Source organism: Petaurus breviceps, unplaced genomic scaffold (genome assembly GCF_028583685.1).
Source record: "Petaurus breviceps papuanus isolate PSGF00001 unplaced genomic scaffold, PetGlider_PUasm1.0 90897, whole genome shotgun sequence".
Taxonomy (NCBI): Eukaryota; Metazoa; Chordata; class Mammalia; order Diprotodontia; family Petauridae; genus Petaurus; species Petaurus breviceps.
Genome location: NW_027187374.1, coordinates 4,811,902 through 4,837,262, shown reverse-complemented (window position 1 = coordinate 4,837,262; position 25,361 = coordinate 4,811,902).

The window sequence follows — 25,361 nt, the reverse complement described above, 5'->3', positions numbered from 1 at the left end:
TCAAAGGAACTAGGATTAAAACCAAGAATCACCAACCCAGAAAAACTGAGTATAATACTTCAGGGAAAAATATGGTTATTCAATGAAATAGAGGATTTTCAAGCATTCTTGATGAAAAAACCAGAACTGAACAGAAAATCTGACATTCGGATACAAGAAGCAAGAGAAGCATGAGAAGGTAAACAGGATAAAGAAATCATAAGGAACTTACTAGAGTTGAACTATTTACATTCCTACATGGAAAAATGGTAATTGTAACTCATGAGACTTTTCTTAGTATGAGAATAGTTGAAGGGAATATATATGTATATATAGGTATAATATATATGTATGTATAGGAGGGTGTATGCATGTATGAATATATGTGTGTGTGTTATATGTGTTTACATGTATACATAGACAGAGGGATAGGATGAGTTGAATATGAAGGGATGATATCTAAAAAATAAAATTTAAGAGGTAAGAGAGGAATATATTGGAAGAAGGAGAAAGGGAGAGATAGAATAGGGTAAATTATCTCATACAAAAGAGGCAAGAGAAAACTGTTGCAATGGAGGGGAAGAACAGGAAAGTGAAAGGGAATGGATCAAACTTATTCTCACTGAATTTGGCTTAAGGAGGGAATAACATACACACTCAATTGGGTATTTTACCCTACAGGAAAGTAGGGTAAAAAAAAATAAGAGGTGGGATGATAGATGGGAGGACAGATTGGGGGGGGGATAGTTAGAAGCCCACACTTTTGAAAAAGGACAAGGTCAAAGGAAAAAAATAGAATAAGTGGGAGGTGGGGTAGGATGGAGGGAAATATAGTTAGTCTTAAAACAATTGAACCTGGAAGATAAAATGGCATAAATACTATTATCCCTGTTTTATAGAGAGGAAAAATATAGTAATTTCAGAGAAATTGTGAAATGATGTAAGTATAGTATCATGGCCAGAGCCTTAATCTTTGTATCATAAGACCTCAGTTCCAGTCTTCATTCAGACACTTACTAGCTGTCTGAACATGCAAATCATTTGCTTGCTCAGGGTCTCAGTTTCCAAATTTATAAAAAATGTGCTATGTTATTGTAATGTTAATGGGAGTCGAAGATCTTCCTTGATCCATTAATAGGCCTAACTTGGAGTCCAACAAGAGAAGCTTGATTAGGTGATGCTTGTTTTCCAGGAAGGCCCACACCTTTTGTTACTTTGTAATTAGGCAGTGGGTCACGAGTGTTGTGATGCTCTCTGACCCTTAACAAGTGTATATTTATGCTGAGGTTAGCATTTTGCTTTACTGCTCACTCATTGGAAGAGTGTCTCTGTGATTTGGCCAGATGAGACTTGAGGTAGCTGTTAAGGAGCCCCACCCCCCCTTTGAAATCCCAGATGTTGGTACATCTCTATCAGGTAACTATGTATGTGTGTAACAGTCAGACAGTTGGATCTCTCTGTTGATTTGTGATGTATATATTATTTGGTCAGACTATTAGAAGCCTTGTCTGTTGGTCTTTATACTATTATTTCTGCTTGTTATTTCTGTTTGTATTTTCTTTGAAGTTCAGGGTGCTGACTTTTTCCCCTGAACTAAGTAAATGATATACATGTTTGATTAAAGTAAAATTGTTGACCCCTAAAAAAATTCTTCCCCTTTCCATAGATATTCCATAGTCTTCCATAAACTATTCCTTACTCTCCTAATTTGCTTATGGTATCAACCCTTATGTCTAAATCATATACTTATTTTGACCTTATTATAGTATATAGTGTACATTGTTGGTACATACCTAGTTTCTGCCATACTATTTTCCAGTATTCCCATTGTTAAATATTTGTCAAATAGTGAATTTTTACCCCAGAAGCTAGAATCTTTGGGTTTACTAAACACTGGATTACTATGGCTATTTACTACTGTGACTTGTGTACTGAATCTATTCCACTGGTCCACCACTCTAGTCCTTAGCCAGTACCAAATAGTTTTGATGATTGCTGCTTTATAATATAGTTTGAAATCTGATACCACCTTCCTTTGTATTTTTTCCCATTAATTCCCCTGACATTCTTGATCTTTTGTCCTTCCAGATGAATTTTGTCAGTATTTTTTTTATAGCTCTATAAAATAGTGGGATTTTTTTTGGTACTTTGATTGGTATGTTACTAAATAAGTAAATTAATTTAAGTAGAATTCCAATTTTTATTATATTGGCTCAGCCAACTCATGAGCAATTGATATTTTTCCAATTGCTTAGCTCTTACTATGTTTGTTCAAAATTTTGTAATTGTGTTCATATATTTCCTGGGTTTGTCTTGGTGGGTACATTCCCATGTATTCTATATTATCTATAGTAATCATAAATGGACCTTCTCTTTCTATCTCTTGATGCTGGGCTTTGTTGGTCATGTAGGAATACTGATGATTTATGTGAGTTTGTTTTATATCCCACTACTTTGCTAAAGTTGTTAATTATTTCAAATAGTATTTTGGTTGATTTTCTAGGATTCTCTAAATATACCATCATATCATCTGCAAAGAATGATAGCTTTTTTTTTCTCATTGCCACTTCTAATTCCTTCATCTTCTTTTTCTTCTCTTATTCTTATAGATAAAAATTCTAGTACAATATTGAATCATAGTGGTGATTATGGGCATCCTTGCTTCACCCTTGATGTTACTGCAAAGGCTTCTAGCTTATTTTCATTGCAGATAATACTTTTTGATGGTTTTAGATAGATACTTCTTATCATTTTTAAGGAAAGCTCCATTTATTCCTAAACTTGCCAATGTTTTCATGGGTTTTAACTTAATTTTAATGGGTGTTGTATTTTTTCAAAAGCTTTTTCTACATCTATTCAGATAATCATGATTTCTATTGGTTTTGTTACTGATGTGGTCAATTATGCTGATATTTTTCCTAATCTTGAACCAGTCTTGCATTCCTGGTATAAATCCCACCTGATCATAGTGTATAACCGTAGTGATATATTGCTATAATCTCCTTGCTAGTATTTTATTTAAAATTCTTGCATCAACATTTATTAGGGAAACTGGTCTATAGTTTTCTTTCTCTGTTTTGACTCTTCCTGGTTTAGGTATCAGCACTACATTTGCGTCATAAGAAGAATTTTGTAGGATTCCTTCTTTGCCTATTTTTCTAAGTAGTTTATATAGTATTGAAGTGAATTGTTCTTTAAATGTTTGGTAGAGGGGCAGCCAGGTAGCACAGCGAGTAAGAGCACCAGCTCCAGTGTCAGGATGATCTGGGGATCGAATCTGGGCTCAGACACTTAGCGCCCACCCAGAAACACCTGGCCATGTAACCTGGAGCAAGTTACTTAACCCCAATTGCTTAGGGGTGGCTAGGTGGCTCAGCAAGTAAAGAGCACCAGCTCCAGTGTCGGGATGACCTGGGGATCAAATCTGGGCTCAGATACTTAGCACCACACCCAGAAATAACTGGCCGTGTAACCTTGAGCAAGTTACTTAACCCCAATTGCTTAAAAACAAATAATGTTTGGTAGAATTCACTTTTGAATCTATCTAGCCCTGGGGATTTTTTCTTAGGAAGTTCATTGATGGCTTGGTCAATTTTTTTCTCTAAATTGGTTTATTTATGTATTCTATTTCCCTTTCTGCTAATCTGGACAACTGGTATTTTTTGTAAATAATTCATTTCATTTAGATGGTCATATTGGCACACAGTTGTGCAAAATACCTGCAATTTGTTGCTTTAATTTCCTCTTTATTGGTGGTGAATTCACCTTTTTTATTTTTGATACCAATATTTTGGTGGTTCTCTTCTTCTTTCTTAATCAAATTAGTCAATGATTTACCTATTTCATTAGGTTTTTTTCATAAAACTAGTTATTACTTTTGTATATTAGTTCAAAAATTTTCTTTAAATTTTATTAGTCTCTCCTTTGATTGTCAGGATTTCCTATTTGGTATTTAATTGGGGATTGTTTATCTGTTCTTTTTCTAGCTTTTTTAGTTGCACACCAAGTTCACTGATTTGCTCTTTCTTTATTTATGTAAGCAATTAGAGATATAAGTACAGCTTTGGCTGATCCCATAAATTTTGTAGTGTCTCATTTTTGTCATTCTCTTTGATAAAATTATTGATTGTTTCTATGATTTGTTCTTTGACCCACTCATTCTTTAGGATTAGATTATGTAGTTTCTAATTAATTTTTTATCTCTCTTTCCATGGCCCTTTATTATTTGTTTGATCTGTTTAATAGTATCTTGATTTCTCATAAAGTCATTAGCTTCCATTTGCTCCAATCTAATTCTGAAGGAATGATTCTCTTCAGTGAGTTTTTGAGATTCTTTTTCCATCTGGCAAATTCGACTTTTTAAGGCATTCTTCTCCTCATTGCCTTTTTGAGCCTCTTTTGCCATTTGAGTTAGTCTGCTTTTTAAGGTGTTATTTTCTACAGTCAGGTTATTGACTATCATTTCATAATCTTCTTGCATCATTCTCATTTTTCTTCCCAATTTTTCCTCCATTTCTCTTATTTGGTTTTCAAAATCCTTCTTAAGAACCTCTATGGCCTGTAATTAGTTCATATTTTTCTTTGAAGCTTTTGGTGCAGGAGTTCTGACTTCATTGTCTTCCCCTTGTTCCATTCTTTGATCCTTTTTGTCCCCAAAAAAGAAATCCAAAGTTGTATTGCTGTGTTTGCTTTGCTTCCTTTTCTTGCTCATGTTACCACTTAATTACTTTTTTTTAAAAATGTTGACTAATTCATTTATTAGATTATGAATAGTACAGGAATCCAGTAGGTGAAAGTGAAAGAGGTCATTAGTATACAATATTAGCCTGTGACCACAGATGGCAGGTAAATCAATGAATCCTTTACTCTAGATATGTGGTTATTCACTCAAACTAAGAATGAATCATACTCGAGCTGAGATTCTGAGAGGCAGACAAAAGCAAGGCTTCCTTACCTCCTGGTCTCTAGAATGAGAATAGGAGAATAAAAGACCACAAATGTTTGAATGTAGTCAAAAGAGAATTGAAGTTGGATTTAGAAGATTTAGGTTAGAATTCTGGTTACTTTCACTTACTAGATGTGGGAGAAAAGACAGGTTGATTAACCTCTATGATGTTCAATTGACTCATTTGTCAAATATGAATAAGACATTTAAGTCAACAAATACTCATTAAACACCTTCTATATTATAGACCTGGTGCTAAGTGCTTGGAGACACAAGGAAAGGTGGAAGAAAAAAAGAAAGAAAGTTTTAATACATGTCATGGTACTAAATAATAATAATAATAATAATTGCCAAGTTACAAAAGTTACAAAAATTGCCAAGTTATAAAAAACTCTCAAAATATAGAGATTTATCAGAAGAAATTCATATGGGAACTGGATGAGGTACATATCATCTCTGTCTTCTTCTACTGGAATTATCCCAGAGACAACTTTAGTGAACCTGCAGGAATAAACTTATATTCCAATTCCTGGAGTCAATTCCAAAATGCAATTATTTATCCATTTGAGAAATAGTCCACTGAACCTGCTTTCACATTTCCTTCTATTTTTTCATTTGTTTGGATCTGTTTAATAATATCTTGATTTCTCATAAAGTCACTAACTTCCATTTACTCCATTATAATTCTGAAGGAATGATTCTCTTCAGTGAGCTTTTGAGATTCTTTTTCCATCTGGCAAATTTGGCTTTTTAAGGCATTCTTCTCTTCATTGCTTTTTTGAGCCTCTTTCACCATTTGAGTTAGTCTATTTTTTAAGGTATTATTTTCTTCAGTCAGGTTGTTAACTCTCATTTCATAATTTTCTTGCATCATTCTCATTTCTTTTCGCAATTTATCCTCCATTTCTCTTATTTTGTTTTCAAAATCATTCTTAAGCTCCTCTATGGCCTGTAACCAGCTTGTGTTTTTCTTGGAAGCTTTTGGTACAGGAGTTCTGACTTCACTGTCTTCCTCCTGTTCCATGCTTTGGTCCTTTTTGTCACCAAAATAGGAGTGAAAAGTTGTATTGCTTTGCTTTGTTTACTTCCTTTGCCTGCTCATGTTGCCACTCAATTACTTGTCTTTTGGGCTTTTTGCCACAGTAGGACTCTGCCACCAGACAGGGGAGCTTTGTCCCAAATGCTGGGGTTTTCTCAGCTACAGAAGATGTTAGTTGGGTGCCCTCTCTGAGGCTCCACACACTCTGGCAAGCTGCTTACACACCCCAGGACCTCTACCCTAGACTGCAATCCAGATCCAAGCAGGTCAAAGCAAGAGTGATTACTTCTCAGACTGGTCGCTTGGTACCCCTACAATCTGCAGGCCAGGAGCTGAAGCAGCCATGTGTGGCTGAGGCTGCACAGCCAGGACACCTCAGAGGTTTCTCACCCCAGGGGCAAAGGCCAACCATACTCCCAACTATTGGATTCCAATGTCCACACTGCACTGACTTCTCACTTTGTCCTTAGCATCTATGTGTTGATAATTCTAGAAACCACCACACCTGCTGTTGATCTGAAGTCCCTCCAGCCAGCGGCTGGTCAGGCCACCCTGGGGATAAATCCTCTGGCTTGTGAGGGGCTGGGGTCAGCTCCCCGAGCACTGCACTGGCCGATTCCTGCCGGCCTACTGGTCTGTCCTCGGGAGGAGGTTAGCTTCTCTGTGTCATTTTGTGGGTTCTGTAGCTCCAAAGTTTGTTCAGAGTCACCTTTTACATGAATTGGAGGTGGTGGGAGCCACACAGAGGTCCTGTTTCTACTCCACCATCTACCATTCAATTACTTGACTTTTGAGCTTTTTGCCATAGTAGAACTCTTCTTCTAGAGAGGAGAGCTTTGTCCCAAATTGCTGGGGTTTTCTCCACTGCTGGAGCTATTAGTTGGGTACCTTCTCTGAAGCCTCCACAGGCTTTGGCACCTGGTCACCCACCCCAGGACTTCCACCCTAGACAGCAATCTTGATCTAAGCAGGTTAAAGCAAGAGTGATTACTCCTCAGAATGGTTGCTTGGTCCCCCTACAATCTGTAGGCTGGGAGCTCTGAAGCAGCCACACAGAGGCAGCTGCATGGCCATAGCACCTCAGCTGCTTCCCCTTCCCAGGTCAGAGGCCAGACTGCACTCTTGATCCCCCTGTTCCCAGCCTCCACACTAACCTTTTACTTTGCCTTTGGCATTTATGGGTTGATAATTCTGGAAACCACCACAACTGCTGGTGATCCACTCTCCTGAGGTCCCTCCAGTTGTGGCTGGTTGGGGCTGCCCTGAAGCTAAAACTCTGGGCTCACACACGGCTGGGCTCTGCTTCCAGCACTGCTGTGATGGATCTTTCCTGTCTGCCTGCCGGGCTACCTTCAGTGGGAGATTTGTTTCTCTCTGTCACTTTGTGGGTTCTGTAGCTCTAATGCTTATTTAGAGCCATATTTTATAGGTATTTGAGGTGGTTATGGGGGTACCTCAAGGAGTTTTTCTGCTTCTGTGCCACCATCTTGCCACCTTTTCCCATGACATTTTATTAAATGTAATTTTTATTGCATCATGATCTGAATATGATCTTATATATTTTATATTTTTATTTAATATTTCTGCCTTTCTGCAATTGAATGTGAGGTTATTATGCTCTAAGACATGGTCAATTTTTGTGAAGGTGCAAAGGTGCCTCATACAGTGGAGAAAAAGGCATATTCTTTTCTATCCCCATTCAATTTTTTCCAGAGGTCTATCACATCTAACTTATTCTAAGCTTCCATTTACTTCCTGAATTTCTCTCTTGTTTATTTTGTTGTTAGATTTATCTAGGCCAAGAGGGAACTGTTGAAGTCTTCCACCAGTACAATTTTACTATTTCCTTCTGTAACTCATTTAACTGCTTTAGAAATTAAGATGCTTGGTTGGGGCGGCTAGGTGGCTCAGTGAGTAAGAGCACTGGTTCCAGTGTTGGGACGACCTGGAGATCGAATCCCGGGCTCAGACACTCAGCACCACACCCAGGAATAACTGGCTGTGTAACCTTGAGCAAGTTACTTAACCCCAATTGCTTAAAAAAAAAAATTAAGATGCTCTATCATTTGCCGCATGCATGTTTAGTATTGATATTACTTCATTGTCTCTAATTTAGATGTATTTTTGCTTTCATTTTTTTCTGAGATCATGAGGGCTACCCCTGCTTTTTTTTTTTTATTTCACCTGAAGCATAATAGATTCTGCTCCAGCCTTTTATCTTTACTTTGTTGTGTCTCTCTGCTTCAAATGTGTTTCTTGTAAACAACATATTATAGGATTCTGGTTTTTAATCCACTTTGCTTTCCATTTCTGTTTTATGAGTGAGTTCAGCCCATTTACATTCACAGATATGATTACTAATTGTGTAATTCCCTCCATGACATTTTTCACATTCACATTTTTTTTCTTTCTTCTTTCACTCTATCCCTTCTCACCAGTGGCCACCACCTCCCTCAATCTGCCCTCCCTTATATAATCCTTCCCCTTTTTATTGTCCCCCTCCCTTCCTACTTCTCTGTAGAGTAAGACAGATTTCTGCTTCCAAGTAAGTGTGTATGTTATCCCCTCTTTGAGTCAAATCTGATGAAAATAAAGTTCAAGCAATGTTCACCTCCCTTCTTTCTTTCCCTTCAGTGTAAAAAGTCTTTCACTCCTCTTCATGTGATATAATTTACCCCATTCTGCCTCTCCCTTCCCTCTTCTCCCAAAGCAATCCTCTTTTTCACACTTTAATTTTCTTATATCATTCCATCAAGGTCAACTTATACTCACACTTCTGCCTATGTATACTCCTTCTAATTATCTTACTAGAGATACAGTTCTTGAGAGTTATAAATCTCTTCTTCCCACTTAGGGATGTATACAGTTTAAACTTATTGAGTAACTTTTGTTTTTCTTTCCCATTTACCTTTTAATGTTTCTCTTGAGTCTTGTATTTGAAAATCAGATTTCTTGTTTTTCTCTGGTCTTTTCATCAGGAATATTTGAAAGTCCCCTATTCTCTTAATGTTCATTTCCTTTCCTCTAACTTTCTTCCCTAATCCCCAAAAAAGATTACACTCAATTTAAATGGATAGTTGATTCTTGGTTGTAATCCAAGACCCTTTGCTTTCTGGAATATCATATTTCAAGCCCTCTAATTTTTAATATAGAAGCTCCTAAATCCTGTGGAATCCTGACTGTGACTCCTTGATATTTTAATTGTTTCTTTCTGGCTGCTTACAGTATTCTCTCTTTGACCTGACAGTTCTAGAATTTTGGTTATAATATTCCTAGGAATTTTCATTTCATGATCTCTTCCAGGAGATGATCATAGGATTCTTTCAATTACTATTTTACTCTCTGGTTCTAGGATATCAGGGCAGTTTTCCTTGATAATTTTTTTTAAAGCAATTGGGGTTAAGTAACTTGCTCAAGGTTACACATCCAGTTAGTTCTGGGTGTGGTGCTAAATATCTGAGCCCAGATTTGATCCCAGGTAATCCTGACTCTGGGGCCAGTGCTCTTACTCACTGTGCCACCTGGCCAGCCCTGAGCAATTGGGGTTAAGTAACTTGCTCAAGGTTACACAGCCAGGTGTCTCTGGGTGGGTGCTAAGTGTCTGAGGCCGGATTCGATCCCAGGTCATCCTGACTCTGGGGCTGGTGCTCTTACTCACTGTGCTACCTGGCTGCCTCCCTTGACAATTTTTTAAAAGATGCTGTCCATAACTTTTTTTAATCACTGCTTCCTAGTAGTCCAGTAATTCTTAAATTATCTCTATTGGATCTATTTTACAGGTAGCTGTTTTTCCAGTGAAGTGCTTTACTTTTTTCTTTCTTTTGATATGGTTCAATTGATTCTTAATGTTTTATAGAGAGTCATTAGTTTTCACTTGCCCAATTCTAAGTTTTAAGGAACTATTTTCTTCAATGAGCTTTTGCACCTCCTTTTCCATTTGGTCAATTTTGGTTTTTAAAGAGTTGTTTTCGGGGGCAGCCAGGTGGCACAGTGAATAGAGCACCGGTTCTGGAGTCAGGAAGACCTGAGTTCAAATGTAGTCTCAGACACTTAATAACACAAAAACTAGCCATGTGCCCTTGGGCAAGTCACATAACCCCAATTGCCCTCCAAAAAGAAAAAAAAGTTTTTTTCTTCAGTGGATTTTTAAACTTTAGTTTCCATTTGACTAATTCTACTTTTTATAGAGTAGTTTTCTTTTTCCATTTTTTTGTGGTTCCTTTTCTGAGCTAATGATGCTTTTTTCATTATTTTTTTTTTGCACAACTCATTTCTTTTCCCAGTTTTCCTTCTATTTCTCTTATTTGATTTTTAGAAGCTTAATTATTTCTTCTAGGAGGATGTTTTAGGCCTGGGACCAATTCATATTTTTCTTTGAGGTTTCATATGTGGGCATTTTGACATTGTTGTCCTCTTCTGAGTTTGTATTTTGATCTTCCCTTTCACTGTAATAACTTTCTATGGTCAGGGCTTTTTTGTTTTTGTTTTTCTCAGTTTCTAGCCTATTTTGTGACTTGTAAATTTGTGCTCTGCTCCTGGGGTACAGGGGGCGTTGTCCCAAGCTTCTTTCACCAGGGGACAGGTGACTGGTTACTGGATTTCTGAGCCAGGGACTCCAGGGCTAATAGCTCACCTACTGCACTGGGGTCACCTAGCCTAATCTAGCTGACTATGTTGGGCCTCCAGGCCCACCTCCTAACCTGTTGTATCAGTGTTGTATGCCTCATAGCTGGTCTGCTGTTCCACTGGCCGGTTGAGCATGGATTTTATGGATCTCAGTTGCTAATATGTGCTAAGGTTAGGGGCCTCTGGCTGGCTTGCCTGCACATCACCTGCACTGAGCTGTGCTTCCCTTCTACCCAAGTGAGACAGACCTTTTTGTGCAGTCCTTCTAAATTATCTTTGGTTGGAAACTTATTCCACTCTGTCCTTTTGTTTTGTTACTCCCAAATATATTTTGAGGCATTATTTAAAGTTGTTTTGAGGGAAAGTGAGAAGAACTCAGGCACTTTCCTGTCTTTTCTCTGCCATCTTGACTCAGCCTCTCATGAAACTCTTTTTTTTTATAGGATAGTTATTCATTTCCTCCACCCAAAGAAATATTTAAAAGAGAAATGACTCATAAGTTCCCACTAATGAAGACTTAAAACAATACAGTAATCCATAACTCCTATTATGATTAATACTTATACATTAAAACATCAAACATTTTGCAGGATGCTAAACAGCAATTTCTTTTTTTAAATGCTATTCCATTTAATGGGACTACTATATCCCTATATCTTCTTTTATTTATTTGTTTTTATTTTTTTCCCACTTAATAGTATTTTATTTTTTCAAATTACAAGGATAGTTTTCAACATTTACTTTTATAAGATTTTGAGTTCCAAATTTTTTTCTCCCTCCTTCTCAGTCCCCCTCACCAAGTCAGCATGCAATCTGATATAGGCTATTGATGTACAATCATATTAAATATATTACCACATTAGTTATGTTGTGAAAGAAGACTCAGAACAAAAGAAAAAACCACAAGAAAGAAAAAACAAAAAAAGGGAGAGATAAAAGAGTATGCTGTGTTCTGTGTTCAGACGTCATATTTCTTTCTCTGCATGTGGATAGCATTTTCCATCATGAGTCTTTTAGGATTGTCTTAGATTATTGTATTGCAGAGAATAGCTAAATCTATTAAAGTTGGTCATTGTACAATGTTGCTATTACTATATACAATGTTCTCCTGGTTCTTATCACTTCACTTAGCATCAGTTCAGGCAAATCTCCCCAGGTTTTTCTGAAATCCACCTGCTCATCATTTCTTATAGCACAATAGTATTCCATTCCTCATATTCCACCATTTGTTCAGCCATCACCCAATTGATGGGCCTTCCCTCAGTTTTCAATCTTAGGCCACCAGAAAAAGAGGTGCTATAAATATTTTTGTACATATGGATCCTTTTCCCATTTGTATGATATCTTTAGGATACAGCCCCAGAAATGGTATTACTGGGTCAAAGGGTATGCACATTTTTATAGCCCTTTGGACATAGTTCCAAATTGCTCTCCAGAATGACCAGATCAGTTCACAACTCCACAAAGAATGAATTAATGTTCCAATTTTCCCATATCTTCTCCGACATTTATCATTTTCCTTTTTTGTTATATCAGCCAATCTGATAGGTATGAGGTGTTTTTTTAAATTTTATTTTAATTATTTTAATTTGCATTTCTCTCTAATCAATGGTTATTTAGAGCATTTCTTTTTTTTAACCTTCTTTTGGGTTCTTTTGTCCTAGACCAAGAAGTCAGGCGAAGTTGCTTTATCTTAGGCACATAGTTTCTGTTTGTGGAGGGCTGAGAGGTCATAAGGATCATAAAAAAAATGTCTAGTCCTCTCTCTTGTTGGTCATGTGACCTATTATGTTTCTTTTCCTTCAGCTTTTAAAAAATTTTTATTTTTTATTCTGAACTTAATAAAACAAGCATTTCCATAACATAGAATAGAAAAAAGATGACTGTGCATGAAACTGCAAATTTATTATATGCATCTTTATATTCCTTTTAAATATATAATGAAATTTTCATGTAACTTTGTTCCCCCTTTTTTCTTCCCTCCCCTGGCCCTCAAGATGGCTACTATTAGCCTGTATCAACAATGCAGTATTCACAGTGCCTATGGTAACTATAAATATGCTGATATGGTTATTAATCACAAAATATACCAGGTTCTCTATATGGGGAATAAAGCTAGAATATTTATTCAAATACCAGAAAACAGTCTAAAAACCGGAAAGTCAAAGCCATCACAGTAGTTATGAAGTTGGCACATATAGTTAATGTAGTAAACACTCACATTCTCAAGCCTTCAAAACAGAACAGGCTACCTCAGGCAAAGATCCTCCTCTCCCCACTCACAGCAACTGCTCAGCGTCCAGGAAGCATGCTCCCCACAGCTCCCTCTCCCCACAGCTCCCGCCCTCCACAGTTCCCATCCCTGGCAGTCCTCAGCAGGAGTCCTTAGCAGAAATTCTGGCTGGCTCAAAAAAAGAAGGAGTTCACGCTGCCACCACTTCCATGCTGCTGCTGCTGCTGCCACTGCTGCTGTTGTTGGTGCTGTTGTTGTTGCCCCCACCACCAAGCTTCCAGTTACAGCACACTCCAGTTTGGCTTCTGCTTCTTCTTGCCCCACACCTTCCTGCTACGTCAGCAAATTCAAGGGGCATGGAAGATCTTTAAATCCCATAACCATAACATAGCCACAAATATGTACACATATATAGGTAAATATATATGTATACATATGTGTATGTGTGTGTGTAAACCCATTCCATACATCTATTTAGCAGTTCTTTCTCTGGATGCAGATAGCATCTTTCTGCATATGTCCTTTGTAATTAATTTGAGTATTTACAATTATCAAAATTACTTAGTCACTCAGAGGTGTACTCAAAACAATTTTGCTATTACTGCATACAATGTTCCTAGTTATGCTCATTTTGCTCTTCATTTTTTGTGTGCAAGTCTATCCATGTTTTCCTAAAATATCGAGCTCATCCCTTCTCATAGCATAGTAGTATACCATCATGATCATATACTACAACTTGTTCAGTCATTTCCCATTTGATGGGCATTCCCTTAATTTCCAATTCTTTGCCACCACAAAGAGAGCTGCTATAAATATTTAGATTATAGGTCCTTTTCCTTTTTCTCTAATCATCCTTGGAAATAGATCTAGTAGTGTTATTGCCAGGGTCAAAGGGTATAGGCAATTTAATAACTCTTCGGACATAATTACAGAATACTCTCCTAAATGGTTGGATCAGTCCACAATCCCACCAATACTGAATTAGTGCCCAATTTTTCCACATCCCCTCCAACATTTGTCACTTTCTTTCAGTCATTTAAGCAAATCTGATAGGTGTAAAATTACATCTCAAGATTAATTTGTGTGTCTCTAAACAATGATTTAGAACATTTTTTCATGACTATAAATTGTTTTATAAATTTCTTCACTGGAAAAGTGCCTGTTCATATGCTTTGTTCATTTATCAATTGGGGAATGATGTATTCTTATAGATTTGACAAAGTTCTTTCTATATTTGAGATATGAACACTTTATTTGAATCTGTGTATACATTTTTTCCTCAATTTTCTGCTTTCCTTCTGATCTTGGCTATATTTATTTTTTAAAAACCTTTTTAATTAAATGTAATTAAAATTATCCATTTTACGCCTCACACTGCTTTCTATCCCTTATTTATTTATACATTATTTTCCTGCCCATATGTCTGACACATAATATGTTCCATGTTCTTCACATTTTCTTGTAATATCTCTCTTTATATGTAGGTCATGTATCCATTTTGACCTTATCCAAGTAAATGGTATAAGATATTGTTCTATGCCTAACTTCTGCCATAGTGCTTCCCAGTTTCCCCAACAATTTTTTACCAAATAGTGAGTTCTTGTCCCAAAAGTTTATTTACATTTGTCAAACATAAGGTTACTATAATTATTTACTGCTGCATATTGTACATCTACTCTGTTTCACTGATCTACCTTTCCATTTCTTAGCTAGTACCAGATAGTTTTGATAATTACTGCCTTGTAATATAGTTTAAGATCTGATATAGCTAAACCTCTTTACTTTTTCCCCATTAGTTCCTTTGATATTCTTGACTTTTTGTTTTTTCAAATGGCTTTTATTGTTTTTTTTTCTAATTCAGTAACTTTTTTTGGTAATTTAATCAGGATGGCATTGAATATACAAATTAATTTAGGTTAAATTGTCATTTTTGTTATATTAGCCCTGCCTACCCATGAACAATTAATATCTCTCCAATTATTTAAATCTGATTTTATTTGTATAAAAAGTTTTTTAAAAATAATTTTATTCATATAGTTCCTGTGTTTGTTTTGGCAGGTGTACTTCCAGGTATTTTATACTGTCTAGGTATTTTAAATGGGATATCTCTTCTTACAGGGTTTTGTTGGTGATATATAGGAATGCTGATGATTTATGTGGATTTACTTTATATTTATTTATTTTACATCCTACTACTTTGCTAAAATTGTTTCAACTAACTTTTTAGTGGAGTCTTTGGGATTTTCCAAGTATATCATCATATCATTTGCAAAAAAGAGATAATTTTAGGGGTGGCTAGGTGGGGCAGTGAATAAAACACCGGCCCTGGAGTCAGGAGGACCTGGGTTTGGATCTGGCCTCAGACACTTAACACAAAAAAACTAGCCATGTGACCTTGGGCAAGTCACTTAACCCCAATTGCTCTCCAAAAAAAAAAGAGATAAATTTATTACTTCATTCTCTATTCTGACTCCTTCCATTTTTCCTTCTCATATTGCTATTGCTATGATTTCTAATACAATATTGGTTAATATTGGTGACAGTGGGTCCTTCAGTTTCGTGACTTTCCTTTAATCAATAGCAATCAAATATGAAGCAGAAGTCTCCAGTGACTACTAGATGAAAGTCTTTCAAAGAAATTAATGTGATCTGTATTTCTAGAGAGCATGGGCTTTGCTTTGACCTAACTACACTGGGGTATATAAAATTTAAATTCTTTTCTGGTCCAGGACAGTAGATTATAAATCCAAGGGGTAGGAAACAGGGTAAAGTTCTCTATCAGTGAGGATCTGCTATTCCACTTGCAATGAACCTGCTCTCCAATCCTGAACCTGGTCCACAGTTTATGGATCAAAGAGGTAACAACAGGAATTTCCCTGTTGCTAAAGCATGTAGCTCAGGCTTTGCCCCTTTCTTTTTTCAGTGAGGGCAGAAAATCCTGCCCACAGAGGTGTGGCTGCCATGGGCACTAGTTTAGTCAACATTCATAGATCTAAAAGGATAGAGGAAACTCTCCCCCAGGAATATGAGATTCTTTACCTAAGCCCTTGTGTTCATGTTCTGAAGCGTGGCTCCATGTTTATCAGGGCAACTACTTGACTGAGGAATCCCAAGTTTAAGCAATGATTAGTTAATTGAGTGAAGTTATGACAAGGAAGTCCCTACCACTGAAGCACAAACTTCATAGATTTGGTTCTTGCTCTCCCCAGAGAAGACTGGAAGATGAGAGTGGATGGGGTGGGGGATTGGAGGAGAGTTGCCAGTTCTACTCCGTCTGCAGAGATATAGTTGCCAGGAACTTTAGTCACTGCTTTGGTCAGTGTCTCATGAATTTATAGTACTTGTAATCAAAGCTTGCTTAAAAAAAAAGCTTGATTAAAAAAAGCTAGTCTGATTGGGTTCTGTCAAGGAGAATTCCAAGAGTCATTACAGGGAACTTTATTAGCAGTGCACATTCATCAGAACTCACTTTATCAGATAAAGTTGATAAAAATATTTTTTATCTATTCTCTTCTTATCCTAGATACATTAATTTTGTCTTGGCAGAAGCTTTTCAGTTTCATGTAATCAGTTATATTTTGTAATTGCCTCTATTCTGTCTTTAATTAAGAATGAATCTCCTAGAACACTGTACACAGTAACAGAAACATTGTGGGATGACCAGCCTTATTAGATTTAGCTCTTCTGAGCAATGCAATGAACTAAGACAATTCTAAGAACTCATGTTGGAACATACTGTCTACATCCACAGAAAGAACTATGGAGTCTGAATGCAGATCGAAACATGCTATTTTCTTTTTGTTGTTGTTTCTTGTGTTTTCTTTCTCATGGTTTTTCCCTTTTGTTCTGATTTTTCTTTCACATGATTAATGTGAAAATATATTTAATATGATCATACATGTATAGCCTATGACAGATTGCACAGAGAAAGGAGCAAAAGGAGTGGAGAAATTTGGAACTCAAAATCTTATAAAAGTGAATATTGAGAACTAAAAATAAACACATTTTTAAATAAGATTGTGTCTCCTATTCACTGCTATAGTAGGTATATAATCTGCTTATCTTTTTAATAGTGTAGTCTTTAGTAGTAAGGAAATGTATCCATTTAGAATGCTGAATATGGTGTTGGTCTAAGCCTAATTTCTGCCATGCTGCTTTCCATTTTATCCAGCGATTTTTAAAAAATAATTATTTATTTATTTAAATTTTTTTTCCTTTTTTGGGGGCAATTGGGGTTAAGTGACTTGCCCAAGGTCACATGACTAGTTTTTGTGTTAAGTGACTGAGGCCGGATTTGAACTCAGGTCCTCCTGCCTCCAGGGTTGGTGCTCTATCTACTGTGCCACCTAGCCACCCCCAGTGATTTTTTTTAATCAAATAGAAAGTTCTTTCCTAAGTAATTTGTTTGATGGCTTACTGAAGTTATTGAGTTGCATTGTTTCTGATTCTCCCTTGTCTAGTCTCCTCCACTGATCTACTTTATTTTTATTTTTAATTTTTTTAATTTTTTTGCATTTTGGAGGGCAATTGGGGTTAAGTAACTTGCCCAAGGTTACACGGCTAGTTTTTTTGTATGGATGTTGTGTCTGAGGCTGGAACCAAACTGAGGTCCTCCTGACTCTGGGGCCGGTGCTTTACTCATTGCGCCACCTAGCCACCCCTTCTTTATTTTTTAACCAATAAAAGATGGTTTTGATAAATGCTGCTCTATAATATTAAGGACTAGAGGTTCCATTCTTTAACTCTACTTTTATATAATTTTTTTAAATTTATTTTTTAGTTAATTTGTTTGTTTCCTTTTGGTTTACAGGATTCAATTCCACAATTCCTTGAGTTTCACATTTTGTTCCTCTCCCTCCCCTTTCCCCCATGGCGGCATATAGTCAAGTATAGGATCTGTAAATACTTTCACATTATACATTAGTCAGGTTATGAAGACGGATTGTATCAGATGGAATGAAAAATGGTAAGGAGGACATAAAACCAAACAAGAGAAGGAAAAAGATCAGGTATTTTGCTTCCACCTGTTCTTTCTCTGGATGCACATATATCTCTCCATCATGAGTCTTTTGGGATTGACTTATATCACTTCATTGCTGAGAAGAGTCCAGTCTATCAAAGTTGGTTATCACACATACTTTGTGTCTGTAATTGTGTACAAATTTCTCCTGGTTCTATTCTTCTCACTCAGCATCAGTTTGTATAAACCTCTCCAGGTAAATATGAAGACCATCTGCTCCTTGTTTCTTATAGCACAATAGTATTCCATAACATGCATATACCACAACTTGTTCAGCCATCATGATCATATACTACAACTTGTTCAGTCATTCCCCAATTGATGGGCACCCCCTTAATTTCTAATTCTTTGCCACCACAAAAAGAGCTGCTATAAACATTTTTGTACATATGGGTCTTCCTCCCACTTCTATGATCTCTTTGGGATATAACCCTAGGAGTGGTATTGCTGGGTCAAAGAATATGAAAGTATTTATAGCCCTTTGGGTATAATTCCAGATTGCTCTCCAGAAAGGCTGGATCAGTTCACAACTCCACCAGCAATGCATTACAAGTGTACCAATTTGCCCACATCCTCTCCAGCATTTGTCATTTTCCTGTTTTGTCATCTTAGCCAATCTGACTGGTGAGATGTGGTGCCTCAGAGTTGTTTTGATTTGCATTTCTCTAATCAATAGTGATTTAGAGAATCATGCTTTTACATAATTTTGATTGTTATTATAGATCTTTTGTTTTCCTAAAAGAATTTTGCTATTGTTTTATCATTTTCCATAAAGTATCACTTTCAGTAACCTGATTGATATGAAAAGTGTAAATTAACTTTGATAGCACTGTCATTTTCATTATATTGGCCTGACCCAGCTATGAGCACTAAATATTCCTCCAATTATTTAAGTTGTTCTTTATTTAAGGAATGTTTCATGATTAGATTTGTTTCTCTTTTGTGCTTTCATAGATTGATCCACAGAACTTTTATGCATTTTGAAATTTTTGTAATGGCTTTTCCCTATCATAACTTCTTGGATTTTGTTACTATGACACAAATGACTATTGAGCTTCTATTCTATAGTCTGAAACTCTGTTGAAGCTATTGTCTTGATTAATATCTTTTTAACTACAACTTTTTAGATTTCTTGATACAGAGTAAAATTTTTTCCTTAGTACCACATTTTTATTCTGCATATATATTTTTTAAATAGTCTCTTATAGGCAACAGACCTGGGGGTTTTATTTTCTTATCAAATCTTTCGCTCTTTTCCTTATTTAATTAATTGACTTTTAAAGTCATGAATCAAGTTTATATTTTCCCCCATTTTTCGAAGTCCCCCCCCCCAAAAAAAACAGAATTCCTTCTCCTCCCTTTATTTTAAGGTAACTAAATTCCTATTGGCATTGTTTACCCTCAACACAAAATACACCACCACTACTACCACTCCCTTTTGTTGCCCCTTCCCGTACTTTTGGAATTTTGCTTGTTAGTTCCTTTTTCTTGCTCACTTTTTATGGCAAGAATGACAGTTTAAATGGCAGTTAAATCTTCCCTGCTTTTTTCCCCCTCAGTTAAGTAAACAGAACCCCTTTCCTCGAACTTATTTTGTCTATTATAATTTCATTTTCTGCACCTTTTTCTAAAAAGGATCTATTTCATTCTTTTAATTATCTTCTCTGTCTGTCCTGTACTTTTATTCTTTCATTCATGGCCTTTATACTTAGTCCATCTTTTATGGGCAACTAGGTGGCCCAATGGATAGAGTGCTGAGGCCTGAGGTTAGGAAGACATCCTCCCGAGGTCAAATCTGTTCTCAGACACTTACTAGCTTTGTGACCCTGAGTAAGTCACTTAACCCTGTTTGCCTCACTTTCCTCATCTGTAAAACAAGTTGGAGAAAGAAATGGCAAAATCGCTCCAGTACTTTGCCAAGTTTATTCTAAATGAGGTCACAGAGAGTCAGACAAAACTGGAAAAACAAATGCATCTTTTATTCTCTTTGTCATAGAATTAAAGTTTTGACTGTATCTATATTGAGTTACCTTTCCTAAAGAGTTTTTGTTATTGTCCTATAGATCTTGTCTTCTAATCCCCTTTTTCTCTATTGATCCTCACTTACCAATTCGTGTAGATGATAGAAAGGATCCTATCCCATGGTAGGATTCTTCTGTGTCCCTGATTATGTTATTACCCTCCCTTCAGTCGTTTTACCCCATTTGTCTTAAAATCTTCTCCCTGGGTTCATGTCCTATCACTCTTCTGGTGTCAGTTGGTCTTAACTCTGATTCTTTTTCTCCTGAGGTTGAATGAGTGGTTTCTCTAGGACCAGCAGATAATAATCATTGTAAGACTCTCATCTACCTTTATATACTATCTCTTCCCCAAAGAAGGATTCATCAGTGGTCCTTCCTCCCACCACTGAAATAAGACATCACTTTCTGTTTCATTCCCTCCCTTGTCTCTTCATTCATTCTCCTGTACACTCTTCTTCCTGAGAGACCACAGGAATAATTTTCCCTTCACCATTAGCCATTAACTTGATTAGAATACATTAGATATTCTCCTCTTTCTTTCCTCTGACTTTTGTATGCTCTCCTATTCTGTAATTCTGTTGTTGTCAATCATTTTTTAGTCATGTCCAACTCTCTGTTGACCCCATTTGGGATTTTCTTGGCAAAGATACTAAAGTGGTTTGCTATTTCCTTCTCCAGCTCATTTTACAGATGAGGAACTGAGGCAAAGAGCATTAAATTACTTGCCCAGGTTAATACAGCTACTAAGTGTCTAAAGCTAGGTTTGAATTTTCCTAATTCCAAGCCCCATGCTCTATCCACCATGCCACCTAGCTGCTCTGTTTAGTCCCACAAAAACAAAATAATCCCTCTTCCCCCATCCCCCAGATTTGCATGTAGGTGTGGTGCCATGAGTTTTCAGGCCTGTTTTTCCACCATCACTTTTATCTGACTTCTGCTTTCATTCTTGTCACATTGTGTACATTTCAAAAGAAATCTCTGTTACCTCATATTTTTATTGTCTGGAGCATCTGTAAAAAAAAATTTCTTCATATCTTGTTTTCTTTTTAGGAATGTTTTGCACACCTTTTTTTATTTTAAATTTAATCTCCACCTTTTATTTATGGTTAGGTTCAGACTTTCAGGGTAGGTCACCTTGGGCTGCATTTTGAACTTTGCTCTTCAGAATACACTATTACATTTCTTTATATTTGAAGACATTCCTCCTGGTCACTTAGAGCATTTGTTTTTTTAGTGGAACTGTTAAATTTGTGTCTTGTGTGTTTGTGTCTTGAAGTTTGCGGCATAATGTTTGTTTTTTTCTGAAGGTGACCTATGGATTCTTTCAATTTTACTGTATTTTCTGTGTTCAAAACTTCTGGGCAGTTTTCTTGTATTCTTCCTAATGTTATAATGTTTAGTTTTTTTTTTTTATTTTTATGATCTTTTGGGGGAACCATGTCTTAAATTGTATCTGTATTCTGTCTTTGACACCAGTGTTTTGCTCATATGGATATCATGCTTTCTTTTAATGCTAGTGATTTTTGTTTCTCTCCTTCCAGATTGTCCTTCACGTCTGTGTATTTACATTCCCAATCAATTATACACTCTTTTTGTTTCTTTGATCTGATATGCTATCATGGATTCAAATTTTTCTATTCTCCAGTTATCGTTGTTGTACAGGCCATAAATTCTCTTCTAATCACTCAGCAACAGTGTGTTGTGGTTCCACGTTCTCCTCAAATTCCAAGGGGTCCATGAATTTTCCTTAAAGAATTCTTATTTATCTTTGTCTTTGTCCAAAAGGGGTACAACGATGTTCCCAACTATTATGCTATTTCTCCCTGCAATCCAATTAATATTGTCTATAAATATGCTGATGCTATGCCATGAAGTACATATATATTAAGTGCATATATGCCAGGCAAAAACTAACCTATCAGAGCTGAAAAGCCCAGCAAATGGAGTTCAGTTTCTAAGTGAATGTATGAGGATACAAGTAGAGGAGGAAAATGAGGATGAAACTTGAAGTGACTGCCCTGGCAAGATAAAGCAAAAACTGACCTATCAGAGGTGAAGGAGTAGGATTAGATTCCAGATTACCAAACAGGAGGTTATATCATCCTCCCAGAGGTAGCATGGTTGAAGCAGACAAGAAGTAGAATGGAGGGGTGTCTAGGTGGCGCAGTGAACAGAGCACCAGCCCTGGAGTCAGGAGGACCCAAGTTCAAATCTGGCCTCAGACACTTGACACACTTACTAGCTGTGTGACTTTGGGCAAGTCACTTAATCTCAATTGCCCTCCAAAAAGCAAAAAAAAAAAAAAGAAAGAAGTAGAATGGAGACCTAGGTATTGGCAAGATAAGGCAAAAGCTAACCTATAAGAGTTAAGAGACATATTGGTTGAGTTCAAGTTACCAGCTGACTGGTAATAGTTCAAATTGAAGTAGCATGACTTTTGCCCTAATGGTCTTTTGCCACTTCAAAATTGCCTTTTGAACCTAATGGCAGAGTCCAGGTGACTGAGACTTGACAGTACAAATATATTTGGCACCATGATTATTGTAAAACATATATGGCATGAAGGCCTGGGCATATGGAGCTAAAAACAAACCTACCAGAGATAAAAGTCTGGGGGATGATTTCCAGGTAACCAATGAGGAGTCCAAGTCCAAGTAGCATGGTTAGAGTAGCTTCAGGTAGCTCAATCCTTTTTCTATTTGCAACTCTTGTCTGAACTCCATGGAACAAGATTCCCCTCCCAGGAAGAACTGATCACCAGAAATCTCCCCATTAGGCAGTTTAAACTTCCCTCCTTTCTCCTGACTGGAGGGCTGGAGGGTAAAAAAGTAAACTCCATCCCAAACCTTCCATATTTATGGACGGTTGGACCTGGACTTGAAGCTCACTCTTCTTTCCATCTGAAAAAGTCTGAACTCTGAGGAACAAGATGCCCCCTAGTACCTTCCTCTTGTTCCTCCATCTTTCCTCACCTGGGCTTTCAAGTTTCCTTTTGTGTGTTGTCTTCCTTACTAGATTGTAAGCTCCTTGAGGGCAGGGACAGTCTTTTAAAATTTGTGTCCCTAGTGCTTAACATAGTTCCTGGCAAATAGCAGGCACTTATAAATGTTTATTGAATTGAATAGAATAAACCTGAAAAGGAGAGGAGGCCTGGGTGCTGGAAAGAAAAAAGTGAAAAATCATAGACAAGGGACCTTGTGATCTGAGTATGGGTGTCTTACCAGGAACAAGTAGGAAATGCAGAGGAAGCCTAAGCACTGAAACATAAGGCAAAAACTGACCAATCAGAGATGAAAGACCTGTGAGAAGTAGGAAAAAAAAAAGCATTTATTAAGCTACTTTTGTTGTAATTGTTTTTCAGTTGTGTCTGACTTTGTGACCCTTGACAAAGAAACTAGAGTGGTTTGATATTTCCTTCTCCAGTGAATTAAGGCAGAGGTTAAGTGACTTGCCCAGGTTCACATAGCTAATACATGTCTGAGCTGGATTTGAACTCAGGTCTTCCAGACTCCAGGCCCAACACTCTACTCACTGAGCTATTTACCTGACTTTAGTTATTAAGCTGCCAACTACTTGTCAGGTACTGCACTAAGTACTTTCTTGCAAATATTTTATTCTTACAACAATCCTGGAATGTGGGTGCTGTCATTATCCCTATTTTACTATTTAGGAAACTGAAGTACACAGAGATTAAGTGAATTGCCAGGGTCACATAGCTAGTATGCATATGGGATTTGAACTCAAGTATCCCTAACTTCAGGTCTATTGCTTTATCCACTAAACCATGCAAGGGTGATTTCCAGGTTATTAGTTGCAAAGTTTCAGTCAAAGTAGAGGTGGCACTGGTGCTATGTGCTGCAAAGTGTTGTGAATGGCTTGTTACCAGTCAGAACAGGCAAAAACTGGGAAGGTAATGATCTGAGTAGAGGTGTCATGGTTTGATTCTGCTGGAAGTGATTTGATGGACCAAACCCCATCAAGTCAGAGAAAAACTGAATCAGTCAAAGTTGAGGGCCACAGAGGTGAAGTCTAGGTTACCAAAAGGGAGGGATTGGTACCTATAAAGATAACGTGGCTAAGTGATCCAGAAAAGGTAGAGGCATGGAAAGATAAAAAGAGACCTTGAAAGATGCAACAGAAACTGATCTATCAGAAATGAGGGTGAAAAGTCAAATTCCAAGTTTCCAGTGGGTCCAAATAGAGATGGAAATGCTGGAGAGAGTCTAGAAGTGTACTACAGCCCTGAGCTCCAGCAAGATAAAGCAAAAGCTGGGGCGGCTAGGTGGTGCAGTGAGTAAAGCCCCAGCCCTGGAGTCGGGAGGACCTGAGACACTTAACACCCACACAAAAATACTAGCCCTGTAACCTGGGGCAAGTTACTTAACCCCAATTGCCCTCCAAAAGGCAAAAAAAAAAAAAAAAAGATAAAGCAAAAGCTAAGTGACCCAGGAGAAGAATCCAATTTACCAGTGGGGAGGTGATAAGCTGAATAGAGGAGGGCTGATCAGATAAGGCCATGAGTGACTTAAAGGACTTGATTCTAGCAAAGTAAAATAAAATCTGATTAGGAAGCAAGGAACTGAGGGGCAGTGTTCATGTTAACTGCAGGGGGAAAAATGTCCAAGTAGAGGCAACATGGTTGGATATGGTAAAAGAAGTGGAGACTTGGGTCCCAACAAGATAAGAAGATGATAGTCTAATCTGAGATGGAATGGCTAGAGAAAGACAGGAAATAGAGTGTAGGTCTGAGATCCAGCAAGATAAAATAAAAGCTGATCTATCAGAGCTAAGGGATTTAGTAGAGATCCAATGGTCTAAATAGAAGCAGCATGACTGGAGGGGCTCAGGAAATAGCATAGGATATCAGTATGGCAAAAACTGACATATTATATCAAAAGCACTCCTGGATTAGCTTATGGTCTGAGTGAAGGATGCTTGGCTGGAGTGGGCAAATAATGTGGAAGCATAGGTCACATCAAGATGAGGCAAAAACTGACATATAAAACCTGAGAGAGTCAGGTATATAATACAGATTATCAGTGTTGAGGTCTCAACAGCTGTCCCAATCAGAGCTTTGTTGTTCTTTTTTTCCAAAGGGGTTGGGGCAGGGAAGAAAGGTGAGTGGGAAAGAAAATAGATCTTTCTTAATTGAAAAAATAAATTTTGAAAATTCAGCTTTAAAAAAAGTAGTGATTATTTGCATTGGCTAGGCGGAAATGAGCCAGTCTAGAATGCTAGCAAAATGACTTTGTAGTATATCCTTAATTTTTTAGTAATTTTTATATTCAACAAGTAGGTTAGAGCTATGACATAATATTTCCATGATATATTAACAAAATGCTTTGCTTTCATTTACTAATTTTCAAAAAGAGCATACAGATCATTAAAATTCTAATATCTTCATGCTGAATAATAGTTATAGAAAGGAAAAGTTATTTTTTAAAGGGAAATGGTTTAAGTGGAATCTACTTTCCTTAGTTCCAGTGTATTGTATTCAA